Source organism: Camelus ferus, chromosome 26 (genome assembly GCF_009834535.1).
Source record: "Camelus ferus isolate YT-003-E chromosome 26, BCGSAC_Cfer_1.0, whole genome shotgun sequence".
NCBI lineage: Eukaryota > Metazoa > Chordata > Mammalia > Artiodactyla > Camelidae > Camelus > Camelus ferus.
In genome coordinates, this window is record NC_045721.1 from 5681621 (window position 1) to 5697800 (window position 16180).

The following is a 16180-nucleotide window of genomic DNA, read 5'->3' on the forward strand; positions in this document are numbered from 1 at the left end:
TTTCCTTATTGCTCTTTGTATAAGCAGAATACACGTCAGCTAAAAAAAGCACTCACGCTGCAAAGACTCATGGTTTAGGGAGGGATGGGAGTAAGAATGGAGCTGCTTTTTTTTTTTTTTTTTTTTTTTGCCATCAAGTAAACATTACCCTTTACATGGGACCAAATGATGCAGAATTCTATGCTCCTACTTTTGGGGTTACATTGTGAGGTCTGGATGTTCAGGGAAGTAATTTAACCTTTACAAAGCCGCTGCGAAAATGCTGCTCAGATGGGCATTAATCAGAAGTCGGCAGGAGGGTAATCCTAAGTGACTTTCCTTAAAAAACAATAACAAATAATCAGCATTATTTTTGGCCTCGATGTAAAGGCTCTCAAACCGCTTTGCATATTTGATGCCCTGAATTCTCAAAGGACTAAATAATAAAATGGAGACAAAGACTTCAGCGTTGTCAAGCCACAGGCATAGCCCACATCTATGCTCTGAAGCTCGCAGAGAAATGTGCAAAAGGACCAGCCCTCCCGGGAAGGCCAGCAGCCAAGCTATGGATGAATGACCGAGGTCTGACTGTCACAGCGTCAGCCTTCGAGGTCCTTTTCTGAAGCCATTATAGTATGAAAAATTCTCATGAAAACAGCAATCCCTGGTGATGGGTAAACTGGGGAGTAGATTAAGATAGGTCTTGTACTTAATGAATTGTCCTTTCCACAGAGAAGACAGAACTAGGAAACGCCCCCAGAAGGACAGACGCTGTGAGTTAGTTTGTTATTTGCTCTTTCTGCCAATAAAATAAAAGGCAGAGCAATCTAAGCAAAAGCAGACTGAACTCAGAACCATCCAGAAATAATCTCCATTCCACATGACAAACCAGAGAGGCAACAAGGAAACCACTCCAGGACTGCATATATGTTTTCTAGTTTAGTGATTAGGAAATTAGAAAAAAAAAAAATCAAAATGGAATCATTAAAAAAATCTACAATATAAAAAAATGGAAAACAAAACACTCAAAGTATCAAAGTATATCGAATATCAAAATATATCACATATGAAAGTAAATCAAAGTATAGATAAATAATATATATACATATATTTTTTAAGACACCACAGGAAATAAATTTAAAGATATATCACTTTGTAGTGAAAAATTTCAAAGACATATGGGGCAAACTTGAAAATATTTCAGAATTAACTGGAGAAGAAAAGAGATAAAAAAGAGCTCCTGATGAAATACATGGATGAGAAAGAAAGATGCTCTAACATAGACATAATTGATGTTTCCGAGGAAGACGACAAATCAAACAGAAGCAATAATTTAAAAACAAAATAGACAGATCTTTCCTGGATTGAATAAAGTCATAATCCTGCAGATTAAAAACACCCATAAGTGCTTGTGGTAATACCAGTAGAAGACTAACTTCCAAATTTAACTTGGTGAAATTTTTAACTTTGAAGCATAAAGCTCTCTCCTCGTTGTTTTGTTTGGAGGAAAAAACTACTTCAAACCCTAAAACAATAGCTACTTTGTTATGCTCACAGATTCTGTGGGTCATGTATTTGGGAGGGGCTCAGTGAGAACAGTGTGAAAGACGAAAGGCACCTGACAGTTAAAGACACGATTTCATTCCAACTTTGGTAACAGAGAGAATGTTCATTAGTGAGAACAATCACAGGGAAAAGAAAGGGGGATCTTGGGTTTTATAGAGACAGGTAAACATCCATGAGTTATCTGGGAGTAAAGAGGAAGGATGGAGAGGGTCTTATCTTGGAAAATGCGAGGGCAGAGTGGCCCTCTGCGGTTAGTTGTCTCCTGGCGTAACAAGGGTGGGAGGCTTTCTTAACCATCACTGCTTTCTGGGAACACAGGGCTCTGATAAAGTTCAGCCCTGTCAATGGCTTATCTCTGCCTCATGGCATCTGTGAATTAGGCAGGGAATATTTGATGACTTCAGATGCCTCTGGCTGGAATCATCTGAAATCTGCTTTTCTCACATGTCTAGTGCCTTGCCTGGAGTATCTTAATAGCTAGGATGGCAAACTGAAATCTGACCTACCAGGGGACCTTGTCTTCCCCTCAATCGGGTGACCTCAGGATGGCCTGACTTCTTTCACAGCAGTCCAGGGCTCCAAGTGCATTTTCCAAGCAAACTAGACAGACACTGCATTTCCTTGTGTGACCCAGTCTTGGCAGTCAGACAGCATATTCCCACCGTATTCTAGCGGTCCAAGATTCCTGGTGAGAAGAAAGAGATGCCCCACTCTCAACCAAAAGAGTGTCGAAGAATTTGTGGCCTTTAAAAAAGTAGCCAAAACCAACACATTGACTATAAATTATTTACATACTGCCGCATGAAAATATGCTTAGTCCCTCTCCCAAGATTCCCAAAGTCTCATCTAATTGCAGCAGCAACTCAAAGTCCAGGATCTGATCATCCACACCGGGTCCAGGTGCAGGTGAAACGCCTCAGGTGCGGGTCTTCAAATATGGTTCCTCCCCTTCTGGAGATTAGTGAGCATCAGTGACCGCTGACGCCTGACATGTCCAACGAACAATAGTGGGACAGGCGTTAGATCATAGATCATAAAAAGATAATGGATGTGATAGACATTCCCATTCAAAAACACATAAATGGGGTCTCACAGCCCTCACCGCTCCACAACAAATCTGAAACTGAGCTGTTATGAGCTGCTGGTTCTCTGATTAGGGCTCCGTCTTAGTCCTTGGGAATTCTTTATTTTAGTTGGTGTTCTCAAGAGAAACAGAGCCAATAGCATGGGTGTTTGTGTGTGTGTAGATCTATGTATGTACACACACATATATATAGATGTATGTATGGAGAGAGATATATGCACATGCATATGTCTGTCTGTCTGTCTGTCTATCTATCGAGAAAGATATATTTTAAGGCATTGGTTCATGCAACTGTAAAGGCTATCAAATCCAAAATCTGCAGGATGGGTCAGCATGCTGGAGACCCAGAGAAGAACTGATACTGCAACGCAAGCCCAAAGGCAGTCTGGAGGCAGATCCCATATATTATGTGTATATATATATATTTTTTTTAAACTCACTCTTTTCTCCTAAGATCTTCAATTGATGGGATGAGGTCCAACCGCATTATGGAGGATAATCTACTTTATTCAAAGTCTATTAATTTGTATGTTAATCGCATCTTTTTTAAAAAAAAAAAAATACCTTCACAGCAACTTCTAGACTGGTGTTTGACCAGAGACTCGACACCATGGCCTAGACAAACTGGCACATGAAATGAACTATCATATTGTTCTTCCTGGTTCTTGGTGTCACCCCCTGAGTCATTCTTCCTTTTCCAAAGAAAGTTGAGTTTGCAAATGAATAGCATTCTCAGGCTGGGAGTCCAGAGGTCTCTGGATATTTTATGTTTTGTACTGTTTGTACTGACCCTGTATCTTTTGGGTAAAGTTTTTGCCTCCTCTCCTTCCTCCTCCTTATCATGTAGGAGCTAACTCTTAAAGATACGTTCTGTGCAACTGTAGGTATGCAAGTGAAGTAACGCATTTAATCTGCACAACAGCCCTACGAGATAGGTATCCTTTATTTCTTCTGTTCAGGGCAGAAAATAAACGGAGAGTAAACTTGCACAAAATCACAGCCTCACTCAGCAGAGCTGGGCTTCTACCCAAGGATTCTGGCCACACACCTGCAGCTGTTAAATAACACGTGTCACATGTAAGTAAATGCTTCCTGGACTCCCTGGACTGGGCTAACTCACCCTCTGTCAATCAACAGTGACAGTGCACTGATATTTTCAAATAACTTGTTAAAATTAATGAACATGTTGGAGGCAATCGTCTTGGTTATGAAAAACAGACATCTGTCAACTTTAGTTAGGTCTTTTGGAAATGTCAGGAAAGAGCAAGCCTGCTGAACTAAGAGATTAGCTTTATAGGGTGAAGCCAGGGGGAGGAATGGAGCAGGGAGCTTGGCCCCTGATGGTCTGATGACTAATTGGGTAGAATCCGCTCGAGGAAGAGAGCAGGACCTTCCCCTGTTACTAGGTCTCTCTGATCTTTGGAGAGAGAAAAAAAGATGTGTTAGTCGGCTGTAATGGCGGTCAGATGTTGTTTAATTACCGTGCTTCTCACATCCAAATAATTGGCCATTCTCCTGAATTTTCAATAAGTTGCAAAATAAGTCATATTTCAGAGCAGGAAGAAGAAAGTAGTGGGACACAATTTAAACAGGATTTATTATTTTTGGATCTTGTTTTTTTCTCCTTCCCCCGTTTCCTTTAATTCTTCTCTCTCGTTTTTTTTTTTTTTTCTATTCTCTTTACCTCTCTTGAAAAGAAAAATAAAGAAAAAATAACTCTGTATATATGTTTTCATCCCCTTTTTTTCCTCAACAAGTTGACTTTTGAAAATCAGTAATTCAAAAAAGGATGGGGAGTAAAGACACGCATAAGATGTTTGAGGGGGTGACTACTCTGCAGTGGAAAGGATGGAAAGGCTCCCCAAAGTGTCCCAGATTCTAGAGGGCATTCTCTCTGGCCACCCCCTGCTCTGCCTAGAATCAGAGCAGATGCCTCTGCTGGCCAGCCATCTGTTTGGACACATGCAAGGGCATCCTATGGTTTTGTGTGAGATCTAATTGCCTGCTTCAACAGTGTGGCAGATTGGGTAGAGGAAAACCTAGTGTTCAACAGAGATCTGCCATCACCCACTGCTCTCTGGCATCCTCCCCTTCCTTCTCCCGGAGTCTGGTTTTAAATAGAGTGTGCACACTGCAGCTAATTGCCTCACAACTAAAATGCAGCCTCTGGAATTGGGGGTGGGAGAAGACGGAGAACAAGAAAGATACCTTAGATCAAAGATACCAGGAAGACAGCATGACATTTAACAAGGTGCAAGTCTGGACCAGGGACCGACAAAGCAATAACACCTCTCGGGCGGCGCTGGGAATAGTCTCCAAACCTTCCCTTTTCCTCAGCGTTGTCCCTTTCCACTCCTTTTACTTAAACTAGACATGGAGCCAGAACATATCTGGTAACGTTCACCTTGGACCTCTCCGGAGGTCCCTCATTTCAAAACATTTGGAATGCGCTATCTGGAAACACTTGGTAAAGAGCAATTAAATGCTACCCTGCACGCTGGTGCTTAATTATCTTGTTAGGGACACACTGTAGCTCACTGCATCTAAATGCAAATTTGTGTATTTGAGATTTGTATTGGATTTAATAAGCCAAATGATTGCTACGTTATATGGAAAGGGGTTGGGGCTGATTAACTGTAGGGGCCCTTGTGAGCCACAATGAGATAAAAATTTCCTTGATTCATTTAAAATAGACCTCCCTCCCCCTGTGGTGTCTCCTATTCTGAAATCTGATTTTCTTCTTTTGTGCTGCTGGGCTCATTTTGATGATAAGGAAGATGAAGATAAATGGAGCTTTGAAGAGTAGACTGCAATAAGGCAAGAACACAGCTGGACCAGGGAACCTGTCCAGATCTGGGTCTGGGTCTGGGTGCTGATCATTGTATCAGTGACTTTCAAACTCTGGACCATATCTTACAGCATCGCACACACGCACACACATTATATATATGTATGTTGAGTATACATAAAGTTTTATGAACCTATATTTTCCCTTATTATTGTACTTCATTTTCGATTCTATTCTGTTCTATTCTATTTTAAAAAGGTTGAAATGTTGGTTAGGACCCAGTTGAAAGATTTTACAACCCACTCAGAAATTTTGAGTCTCAATTGAAAAGGAAAAAAGGAAGAAAGAAAAAAATTGCATTAGATGTTGTTCCTGCTTATGGTATTTCTAAGCTTTATAAAATCCCCAAATGAATGTTGGAAACAGTGTTCCTAAACAATACCACCAGCCCAAAGTGCTAATTATAAAGGATCAGCCTAAAATCAGATAAAGCAGGAGGGCTGAGGACGGCAGCGCACATGCGCGGTGGAGTTTGCTGAAGACAACGGGCCTGGCAGCCAGATGTATCCCCTGGCGTGTTGGCATTATGTTTAAAACGATGCCAGTTTCCAACGGCACTTTACGTTCACAAATGTAAGTGCTGGCTGTGCATGAATGGTTCTTGGGCACTTCCCCTTCTTTCCATCACCCCTGCTCAGGCTGTCAACCTCAGGGGGCTTGCGAGGGGAGATGACCCCACATTCAATGCCCACCATGGCTATCATTTTTCTCACTGCCTTCCCCACTGAATTAGGGGTCAATTACCTATCACGGCATCCTTTTATGGTAGACAGGTCTATTTTACAGATTCTGGGCAGATCTTGGCTTGCCAAACAAATGCATCCTTTGTCGACAGTAGCCTTCAGTTAATCTGGAGCCCAGAACAATAATGCCGAACATTCTATCTTAGCTAAAACAGAAGACAGGGAAATTATAAACGTCCAAAGAGAAAGGAAGGGACAGGAGTTGGAGGGAGGAAAGGTGAAAAAAATATTGATTGAATGTTTTCTCTTTTACAGGCAATGTCAGACATATTATTTATTTAATATTAATAAGCCCCATTAAAAACATGGTAATTAATCCTACTCATTTGAAAATAACCTTCAGGAAGGCTGAGCTAGAATTTCCAATGCCATGCAGCTAGTGGATGGTATGGATTACAATGTAGGTCTGCCCATTACTCAAAATAGCTAAGATACAAAGATAACCTAAGGGTCCATCAATGGATGAATACATAAAGAAGATGTGAGATACAGAATTAAACACAAATGATTCTAATATTATTCAGCCATGAGAATGAAGGAAGTCTTGCCATTTGCAACAATGTGGGTGGAACGTGAAAGGATTATACTTAGTGAAGTAAGTCAGATGGAGAAGGACAGATACTGTGTGATATCATTTATGCACAGAATCGAAAGAGAACAAACTCAGAGTAACAGAGTAGAGGGGTGATCACCAGGGATTTGGGGCTAGGGGAAATGAGGAGACATTGGCCAAAGGGTAGACTCCCAGTTTTCAGGTGAATAAGTCCAGGGATCTAATGTACAGCATGGAAATTATGGCTAATAATACTGACCGTACACATCAATGCGACCAAAACAGAAGATCTTATATGTTCTCAGCACACACACATATACACACACAGAGGTTACTATGTGATGGGATGGAAGTGGTAGCCAATGCTAAGGTGGAAATGATTTCACATCTTACAGATGTATCAAATCAACATGCCGTACACCTCAAACTAACACACAATGTTATGTCTCTATTATACTCCATAAAGCTGGGGAAAAAATAAGAAAATAAAAATGTCCATCCCCACCCAAAAAAACATACAATTATGCTTGGGTTCTCAGAGCATATTTTTCCTAAAATGCACAGGGACCTTATGTGTGCATCTTGAACCACAGGGAACATCAACTGGAACTTCAACAAAGAAAATCCACTCTTGATATTATAATCCCATGTTCAACATCCAGAAACTCTAAGGAGACACTTGAGACGGGATGAAAGCTGAGTTCCTGGAACGCTTGATGGATTGGGCAAGGTCTTCCCTTTGAACTTGAGTGGAGGAGGCAGAAAGAGGAGCGGAGGGAAGGCAAGTAGGGAGTGGGGTTGGAGAGAAGAGAGATTTGATTAGATACTCCACTCCTACATGAGACAGGTGCTTTCAGACAAGAGTTATCATGGAGAAGGTCTGACTCAAAACCAACAGCGAGCTCCCCTTTCCATCTCTGTGACCACAAGTCACTGTGCCCATGTGGACTTGGTTCCTGATGGCTTCAGACATGACCACGTTTCAGAGGTCTAATCTTCGAAAGCTTTCCATCAAATCAAGTAGATGTTTTTATGACTGTTACTTAATGCTTTCATGTAAGGAAGTTACCGATTTATAATTGAAAACAAGGAGAAACAGTTTTATTGTGGTTGGGGAAATGCTCCCTAGAAGAGGGGCCCTCTGCCAGGTGCTAATTACATTCCTCTTGTCTTTTGGCTTCATGCTTCCCATACGAGGGAGAGGGAGACTTGGGGGTGGGGCGAGGGTGGGAGATAATTGAACAAGGTGAAAATGAATGCTCATTATATTCCGGAATGCAGGAGGACTCATTTCATGTGATAGGGCTGTAAATATGACTTTTAATGAAGTTATGACATGGTTGCCAATAAAAGTCATTTACTCTGCAGTATTACAGTTAATTATACACAGCTGGAGCCATTTATGGCCTGTCCCTTGTTACCTTCGCTTTCACTGCTTGTTAACCCTTTCAGCACAGATCAACCAGGAAACTGGCCATTTTAAACCTAGAGAAACCGTTAAATAACTGTCCCAAATGACTCAGGGTAATTCTCACTCGCCGTGGGAGAACACATCCGCCAGCCCCTCCCCTCAGCCTCTCCCTTCCAAGAGCACATTGAGGAGGAGTGCAGATAGAAAAAAGAGAAAAAGAGAGAATTGTGGTTTTCCATTTTTGAAACAAAAATACAATCTACTTAATTTGTGGGAAAATTTATAGGCATAACTATATTATTATCAGATTTAGGAGCATTTTGAATACATTTTACTGATAGCAGTGTAACAAAAATACTAGAAGAAAACGATCATGAAAAGAGTGAAACTGACATACTGTCTCTTCAGCAACCTAACGCTGTTGACAAAGAGCCAGTCCCACAGCATGGCTGGAAGAGAGTTCCATTTCTGAAAATCCTGCATCCTGAGCCAGGTGGAAGGAACCCGCAGGACAATAGCAGTTACTAAGTTACTAAGCAGTTACTAAGGTCTCCCAGTTGGTTATATCGAAGCCAGAACGCAGCACATCTAAAAGCATGTCCTGTTTCCTGTTTATGCCACGAACAACAGGAAGATCTTATTTTTTATTTTTTAAAAGGATTTCAACAATAGATGCAGCTATCCTTCTTTATTCTGGGTGTCTGGGGGTTCTGAAAGCAGAGGTACTGCCTTGTGTTATTCTTTATTATTGGGTAGGAGTAGGGGGATCTCACTCAGGAACCGAAACTGCCATAGGGTTTTAGCTTTGGTGGATGTTAACAGTTTTCTCTCCATGAAGGTCCAGCTATTGGAGTCACTGAAACTCGGTACTCTCAGTACAGGTACTTCACAAGCAGCTTCCTGGAGCCCACTCTTCGTGGCTCCGAGGATGAGTTGCCATGTACAGTAATGGCAGAAGCTTGCTGAGTCTGTTTCTGGATTGTTTCTGGTTCACAGCTATGTGGTTGTCTGGTTTATCTCTGGTTCATGACTGATCTAAATTATTTCTGTCATTAATTAATGGCCATCTGGTTTCTTTCCACCAGTGCTAAGTGCTAAGAGATTGATTCTGGTTGTGTATCTGCAGGATTTCACGAAATTTCCACGGACTCAAGCCTTCCCCCGTTTCTCACGGGAGGGTCAAGGGAGCAGCTCTTTTATGAAACCACAAGCCAGTCTCAACTTGGTGGTTGAAAAATTGTCCCATGCCAAATTATACTTCATTGATCTTTTTCTTTGGGAGGACACCATAGGGTGGGACATCATAGAAAGAGTCCTCAGGTTGCTTGTCTCCATTTGTCTTTCCTGAAAGGGTTGCTAGCACACAAGCCCCATTATATTAATTTTGCATTATTTTGCACAATGACTGAATTTTCTGATGCTGTCAGTTTTCTGTGTGTGTATCTGTAAGTGAGAAAGCCTCCTGACAGGGGAAGAGAATGACAATGAATGATCTGTTTATAATTATAGACCCTTTCCATCTGCAGTCAGGTTCTTTTAAGGGGCATCCTTGGACCTTTGCTGATCATGGGAATCTGTCCAAATTCCACACTATATGAGTATCCAAGACAAACACACATATCTACCATCAAAGGGCAGGAAGCATATGCAAATATTTAAAGAAACTGGAACAGTCTGGCATGGGTTGGAGAACAGAGGGGGGCGTGGCTTTTATTTCAGTTGAGTAGCTGAGCCCAAAAGAGTGATGGAATGGGGACAAGGATGGAACTGGCAGGGCCTGTTGGGAGCCTGCAGACCTCTCGTTAACGAGCACCAAACCTGCTGTGAAGTCGAAGGGCTTCTGTATAATCTGGCCTTTTCTTGCTTTTCCCTCTAAAAGTATTAGGAGTAATACCTTCTGAGGATAAACTCTGAAATCCCAACCTTCGTAACTCGGTCTCCAGACAAGCATCTCTACTGGGGCTCAAACCCAACAAAAGGACTTGCTCCTCGCAGAGAGAGGACACACTAAAAAATTCTCAGCTTTTGTCTAACTTTGATAAAATTCTTTGGATGTGTCATTTGAAATATTTTCTAAGCACAGCTCTGATATTCCTTTGTCTAACTCTGGAGGAGATTAACAAAATAGAGTATCTTGAATTTAAAAGAGAGAGGGGAGAAATCAAACTTTTAATGCTTTAAATGCGTTGCCTTTTAAGAAAAACCTCTCTACCAGCTCAGGAAAAGTCAAGCTGTGCTGGCAATGGCAGATTGCTAGATAAGAAACAAAGAAATGCAAATGACATCGGCTAGTGACAAATAATCATAAAAATGCACGAATAAAAGATTCTGATACACATCTGATACATGGTAAATAAAAGCAGATTTATTATAAGGTACTAGTTTATGTAATATGCATGTTAATGAAGGTAAATCCCTTGATGGATAAGACGGGTTTGATCATTTTGGTTTAAATTTTAGTAATGTGTCTTCTCAAATGTTGTCACAGTGAGGCAGAAACTATAAATTTAATATTTATATAAGATTTGATTACAAATATTAAATTTACATTTTATAGAAAGCCATTTTATCCTGCACATCTTAAATTTCCAAGGGGTTAGATAGCTCTTCATTGTCTCCATACACTATTTAAGGTTATGAGAATGGTTTATATTTAACTAAGTTAATTTATAATAATTAATGTCTCTTTAAAGACGGCTTTCTGTGAACTTTGATCATGCTGCAAATCGTCTGGGATTGCTTCCTCTGGTTGCGTGGAGTGAAAATGTAAATGTCATCTCTCTGATGAAATATCCGTATCTACATACAACAAACTTGCCCTTTGTCAAGCTCCAGTTAAGATGGTGAGTTCAATGTGGTAGGGCAATTCTCTGATCAGGTTAATACAGATTGAAGCTGAAGTTAAAGGCTTTAAATTTGTCACCTCAATATATATTTGTCTAAAGGCATATTGAAGTTATTACACAAAGAAAGTTTATAAATGATCAACCAACTGAAAATTAATCTCGGTATCGCCAGCCTGATATTAACACTAGGTGGTAAAAGTTCTCATCTACATTCTGTGTTATCTGTCGAGAGGAACCTCCTCCCAGTAGATCCTATATTATGCGTGTGTCTTTTTGATGAATTTTATCAGGTTTGAGATGTTTAAAATCAATTTTATTGAAGTACAATTGTATTTTAAAAATGGGCCCATTTGAAGTATATGTTTGATGAGCTTCGATCAATGTGTACACTTGTATAACCACCACAATCAAAAGGGGGAACATTTCTATCTTCCCCTAAGGTTCCTTGTGCCCCTCTGCAGTAATTCTCCCTACCATGTTGGCTTTTGGTAACTAATTGGCTCTACCACTATAGGTTTGCTTGGTCTCTTTAGAAATGCATACCTTGGATTTATATAGTAAGTAGTGCTTTGTGTCTGACTTCTGTTGCCCAGCAGAATGGTTTTGGGATTCATTTGCCTTCTTGAGTGTATCAGTACATATTTTGTTATGTTGCTGAGTAGTGTTCCATTATGGAAATACAGCAATGAATCCACACCCCTGTTGATGGGCACTTAGACTGTTGACGGTGTGGGGCTATTTTAAATAAAGCGGCTGTGGATAATCATATGCAAATATTCTGGTGGACATATATTCTCATTTCTCTAGGAATGGGATTTTGTGTCATAAAGTATCATTTAAGTTGATAAGAAACTGCTAAACTCATTACCAAAATGGTTTGTGAATCATTTTAAAAATAAAAGTTTCTCATTTCCAAAAAAGCTATAGTTCCTTATAGTTGATGGGGTAATTTCTTCTAGATTTACAAAATATTATCTCTCTGAGTAATAAATTAAACACACAGTGATCATTTAGCTCTAGATAAGAATTTCTTATCTGTAGGAATTGATAACATACGACCATTTCTTGAAGTAACAATCATCTTCTACTAAAAACTCTTCTTTTAATATATTGTTTTCTCCCAGTTTAGGTCCAAAATGAATAATAAAACCATTCAAGTACCTTTTGCATCTAAACTATCACTTCCTCGAAGACCGCTGGGAGACCCATGTTTTGCTCCCTCATGTCATCAGAGAATGGATGCTCGAAGTAATTAGGCTTGTTTGTAATCATTATATTTTTAATTAGTTCAATGCTATATTGAGAGTTGCCCTATTTTTATCAAGATCAAAATAGGGGAAGAGCTAGAGCTATCTAGTCAAAAAAAAAAAGAAAAAAAAGAAGCAGCAGCTCAGGCTTACCTCGGTGAATTCTACACAGGTTTAATGTCTATGCAGGTGTTTAGTGCCTGGGCGTATATGTTCGCAGAGAGCAGCCTTTATCAACGACCCTGTAACTCTTCCGGCTCCCCTAGGACCTGATCAGGACAACGCTGAGCTGTGACCTCCTCTGCCCCTGAGGCGCCCCTGCAGGGTTCAGCCATGCTCTAAGTGGGACTTGGGTTGGCATTTCTCCCTTGCTTCGCCTCCTCCTCTTCCTGGTCCCTTTCTCCATCCCCCTGTCCATTTTTCCTAAGAACATTCATAATAGGTCTCTGTCATGCTGCTCCTTGCCTCAGGTCTACTTGTGGATAACCCATCCTAAGACAACTGTGCTCTCTCCCAGCCTTACCTCTGTCTCCTCGGTGTTCATGGCACCTCCTTTCAAAGCTTCGTTTGCCAAATTCCAGGGTCCAATGTCCGCTTCTCTCTACACAAGGAAGAGGCTCGGCTTCTCTGTGCTCTCCTGTATCTTCAAAGTCGGGCATCGCAGGCTTCGTTGAGCTGGGTGCTCCTGGAAGGGCTCGTCTGCCCCGGTTTTGCCAGTTTCGATGCTACAGAACAGGCTCTGGAATGAGCTGTGGGCGAGGAGGATCCGTGCCTGCGGTTGGAGCAGATCGAGAAAAAAAATCACCCGAGGCTCCTGAAAGGCGAGCACAGCTCAGCACAGCCTTCTTTCTCTTCTTCTTCTCCCACTTCTCTCCCTCCGCCCCCCCTTCTCCCCTCCGCCCCTCCTCCCCCTCTTTCTTCTTCTTCTTCCTCTTTTAAAAAAATTTTTGTTAACCAAGAAAGCACAGTCTAGTTTTATATGAGAAAAAGATTCCTTTTTTTTTTTTTAACATGCATTTAATCTTGCTCCTAGGAAGAAACAACCAAAAACATGGCATTATGGACCTAAGAATCCCATAACTTTGACCAAAGTTGGGCTCATACGACATGAATCACCAATTTATTGCGATGGCTCTATCTTACCAACGGTGCCCCTGACTGTGACATTCCTTCTGATGCCCAGACCTTCCTGCAAGAGGAGATCTGGGCAAGTGTGCAACCAACGCCAAGTACCCTGAGTGTAAGAAGGAGACATGGACCACACGATCCAGTATGAGCGTGACTGGTAGGTACGTTGAGTTTCCTCATGGTTAAAAAGGAGGCGTCCTCTCTGTGACACCATATTGAAAACATGGAAAACTTTAGTGTATGAATTACTTAACAGTATATTGAAAGGAATACAAAGACACATGTTAGATAGTACAGCATCCTAAGAAGAGCTTAAAGGTTTATTTTTGTTGATTTTTAATATATTTTTCATATTTAAAATTTTATTTATTTTATCAAATATAGTTACAATGTTGTGTTAGTTTCAGGTACACAGAAAAGTGATTCAGATATGTGTGTATATATATATATATATATAATACTATTTTCCATTATAATTTATTATAAGAAATTGGATATAGCTCCCTATGCTATACACTAGGTTCTTGTTGTTTATCTGTTATATATACTAGTTTGTATCTCTTAATCCCAAACTCCTAATACATCCCTCCCCTCCTTTGGTAACCATTAGTTTGTTTTCTATGTTTGCAACTCTATTTCTGGTTGTTTTTTGTTTTGTTTTGTTTTGTTTTTGAGGATAGAAAAGAACAGCTTTACTGCTTTGCCAGGCAAAGGAAACCACAGCAAGCTAATGCCTTAAAGACTGTGAGCCCCTATTTCTGTTGTGTAAGTTCATTTGTGTCATTTTTTTAGATTCCCAATATAAGTGATATTTGTCTTTCTCTGTCTGACTTACTTCACTTAGCATGATCATCTCTAGGTCCATTAAAATTTTACTTTTGATTCTGAAATATTCAGTCCTCTAAGCAAAAGGGTGGAGGACCATCAGTCTGAATACCAATTCTCATGGCATAAAAGCCATGATGTGGGTCCACCAGCACGAGAGATTGGGTTGGAGCAGTATTGGCCCTAAGATTTAATCTGTAAATTATAAAGTTTGCTTGTTTAGTCCCATCCTTGAATATGATTTTATTTTACTATCACAAGCCTCTTACCCACTCCCAATATTGTTCATAATAGTTCATATTAAGACAGTCTGGTTAAGATTTTACTGTATTTTCAGAATTAGAATATACCATCTGCCCTTGAAGCCAGTAAGACAGGGACTGTTAGCTCGAAAACTGATTTCCCCTAGATCTTCAACTCCACATCCATAATTTGGGAGAGAGAGTCATTACTGAGCCCAATTTTTAAAAATTAATTTCTCAGCCTCCACAGACTTGGCCAAAGGGCACAATTCTGGCTCAACGGATGTAAGCAGAAAGCATTAGATACAACCTCCAAGAAAGCTTGAAGGGGCAGCCCCAGCTGACAGCTGATCCTCACCCTTCCTCTCTTCATGCCTGGAAGCCGACACAAGTTTGGAGCACCCATCACGCAGCCATAAAGTGACCACAAGGAAAAAGGTCAGTAAGATTTGATGGACCTCAGACCTATTATGATTTGTTAATCTAGTACTTGCCAGCAAACACTTCCCACTTTGATTTCATGGGAAAAATGAAACCCTTAGTTTGTTTAAGCCGATTTTGGTTTGTGTTTGATTCTTGTTATTCACCATTGAACATATGTCTCTTGTCAGTAACAGCCAGTGGGTATTTGTCTAAGCTTTGACCTGGGAACCCAGCTTTGTTTTAACTGGGTTATTATGGGAAGGAAGGAAAGGAACGTAAAGATGAAGCCGTAGAGAGGCAAGAATGTGTTAATAGACCTTTCATCCTACTACACATTGGCCTTCCATCCAGCATTTTCCTTCATCTCTAATTTCCCCCCAAGTGGCTGACGCCAAGCACCCATTCACGAGGTCCATCCATTTTACCTCTCCTGCTCACTTCTGCGTACGTCCGTGGACTTTGCTCCTTAAGGTGCAGTCTGGTGTCTAGCAGTTGGGCCGATACCTGTGCCCCCAAGCATCAGACAAGGACACATCTTTCCAACAGTTGTTGATAATGGGCCCAATGGAAAGGCTACTGGGTTCAAGTTCTGTGCGGGTTCATCCTGGGGCAGAGCTGGAGTAAATCATCGCAGGACTACAGGACTCTGCGGGAGAGCCCCGTTCCTCCACGCGGGGAGGTGGATCTGCCGTCTGCTCTGAGGAGCTTGGGTTAGTCCATCTGTTTCTGGTTTTCAGAAACCTGAGGTGAAGAAAATAAATAACAGGAAAAACAAAAATGAAAAATGCCCCTGGTTCCTGAATTGCAGGAAGCCTGCCTGGGCTCCTAAATCACGTATTCCATCCAGATGCACCAAACCCGGCTGGATTTCCTGGGCAGAAAGAGGAAAGAAGTATCCAGATTGTGCTTTTGAGGAGTTTTCAATCTTTAGAAATATAGCCCATTATTACAGAAAAAAAGTTGACATTTCTCATTATTTTGGCAAAGAAATAAAAGCACTCAAAATATGAAACCATACTCTCCCCATCATTGGCTTTTCAAAGGTGATTTCATGAGTTTTAACTGAAGCCTATGTGAGCCTTCATGTCTCATAAGCAAGAAGATACAGACAAGGAATCAGAGATGTTTACCTAGAAATGACATCATCACAGCCGTGGTCTGAGCTCCAGAGAGCAAAATTCAGACCAACAGGAAGAAGTTACAGGGAAGGAGAATCCAGAGCTTTGAGAACATTATGGTCAATGATCTGTTAAGTTTTAATAGAATGACCTTGGATGGCAGTGGG

General features: G+C 40.9%; 1 long non-coding RNA gene across 2 annotated transcripts in view; it reads right to left on the minus strand.

Moving 5' to 3' along the window:
- The window catches only part of LOC116659999, a 58949-nt gene extending 43483 nt beyond the window's left edge, over positions 1 to 15466 (minus strand). Inside the window, exons 1-2 of one of the 2 annotated variants that reach the window (XR_004315355.1) lie at positions 15321 to 15466; positions 12801 to 13049 (exon numbers count right to left, since the gene is read on the minus strand). This is a non-coding gene — a long non-coding RNA (uncharacterized LOC116659999). Of the gene's footprint in view, positions 1 to 12800; positions 13159 to 15320 lie in introns of those variants that run through there. The other variant, XR_004315354.1, reaches the window with a different exon arrangement.
- Positions 15467 to 16180: the final 714 nt, after the last annotated feature.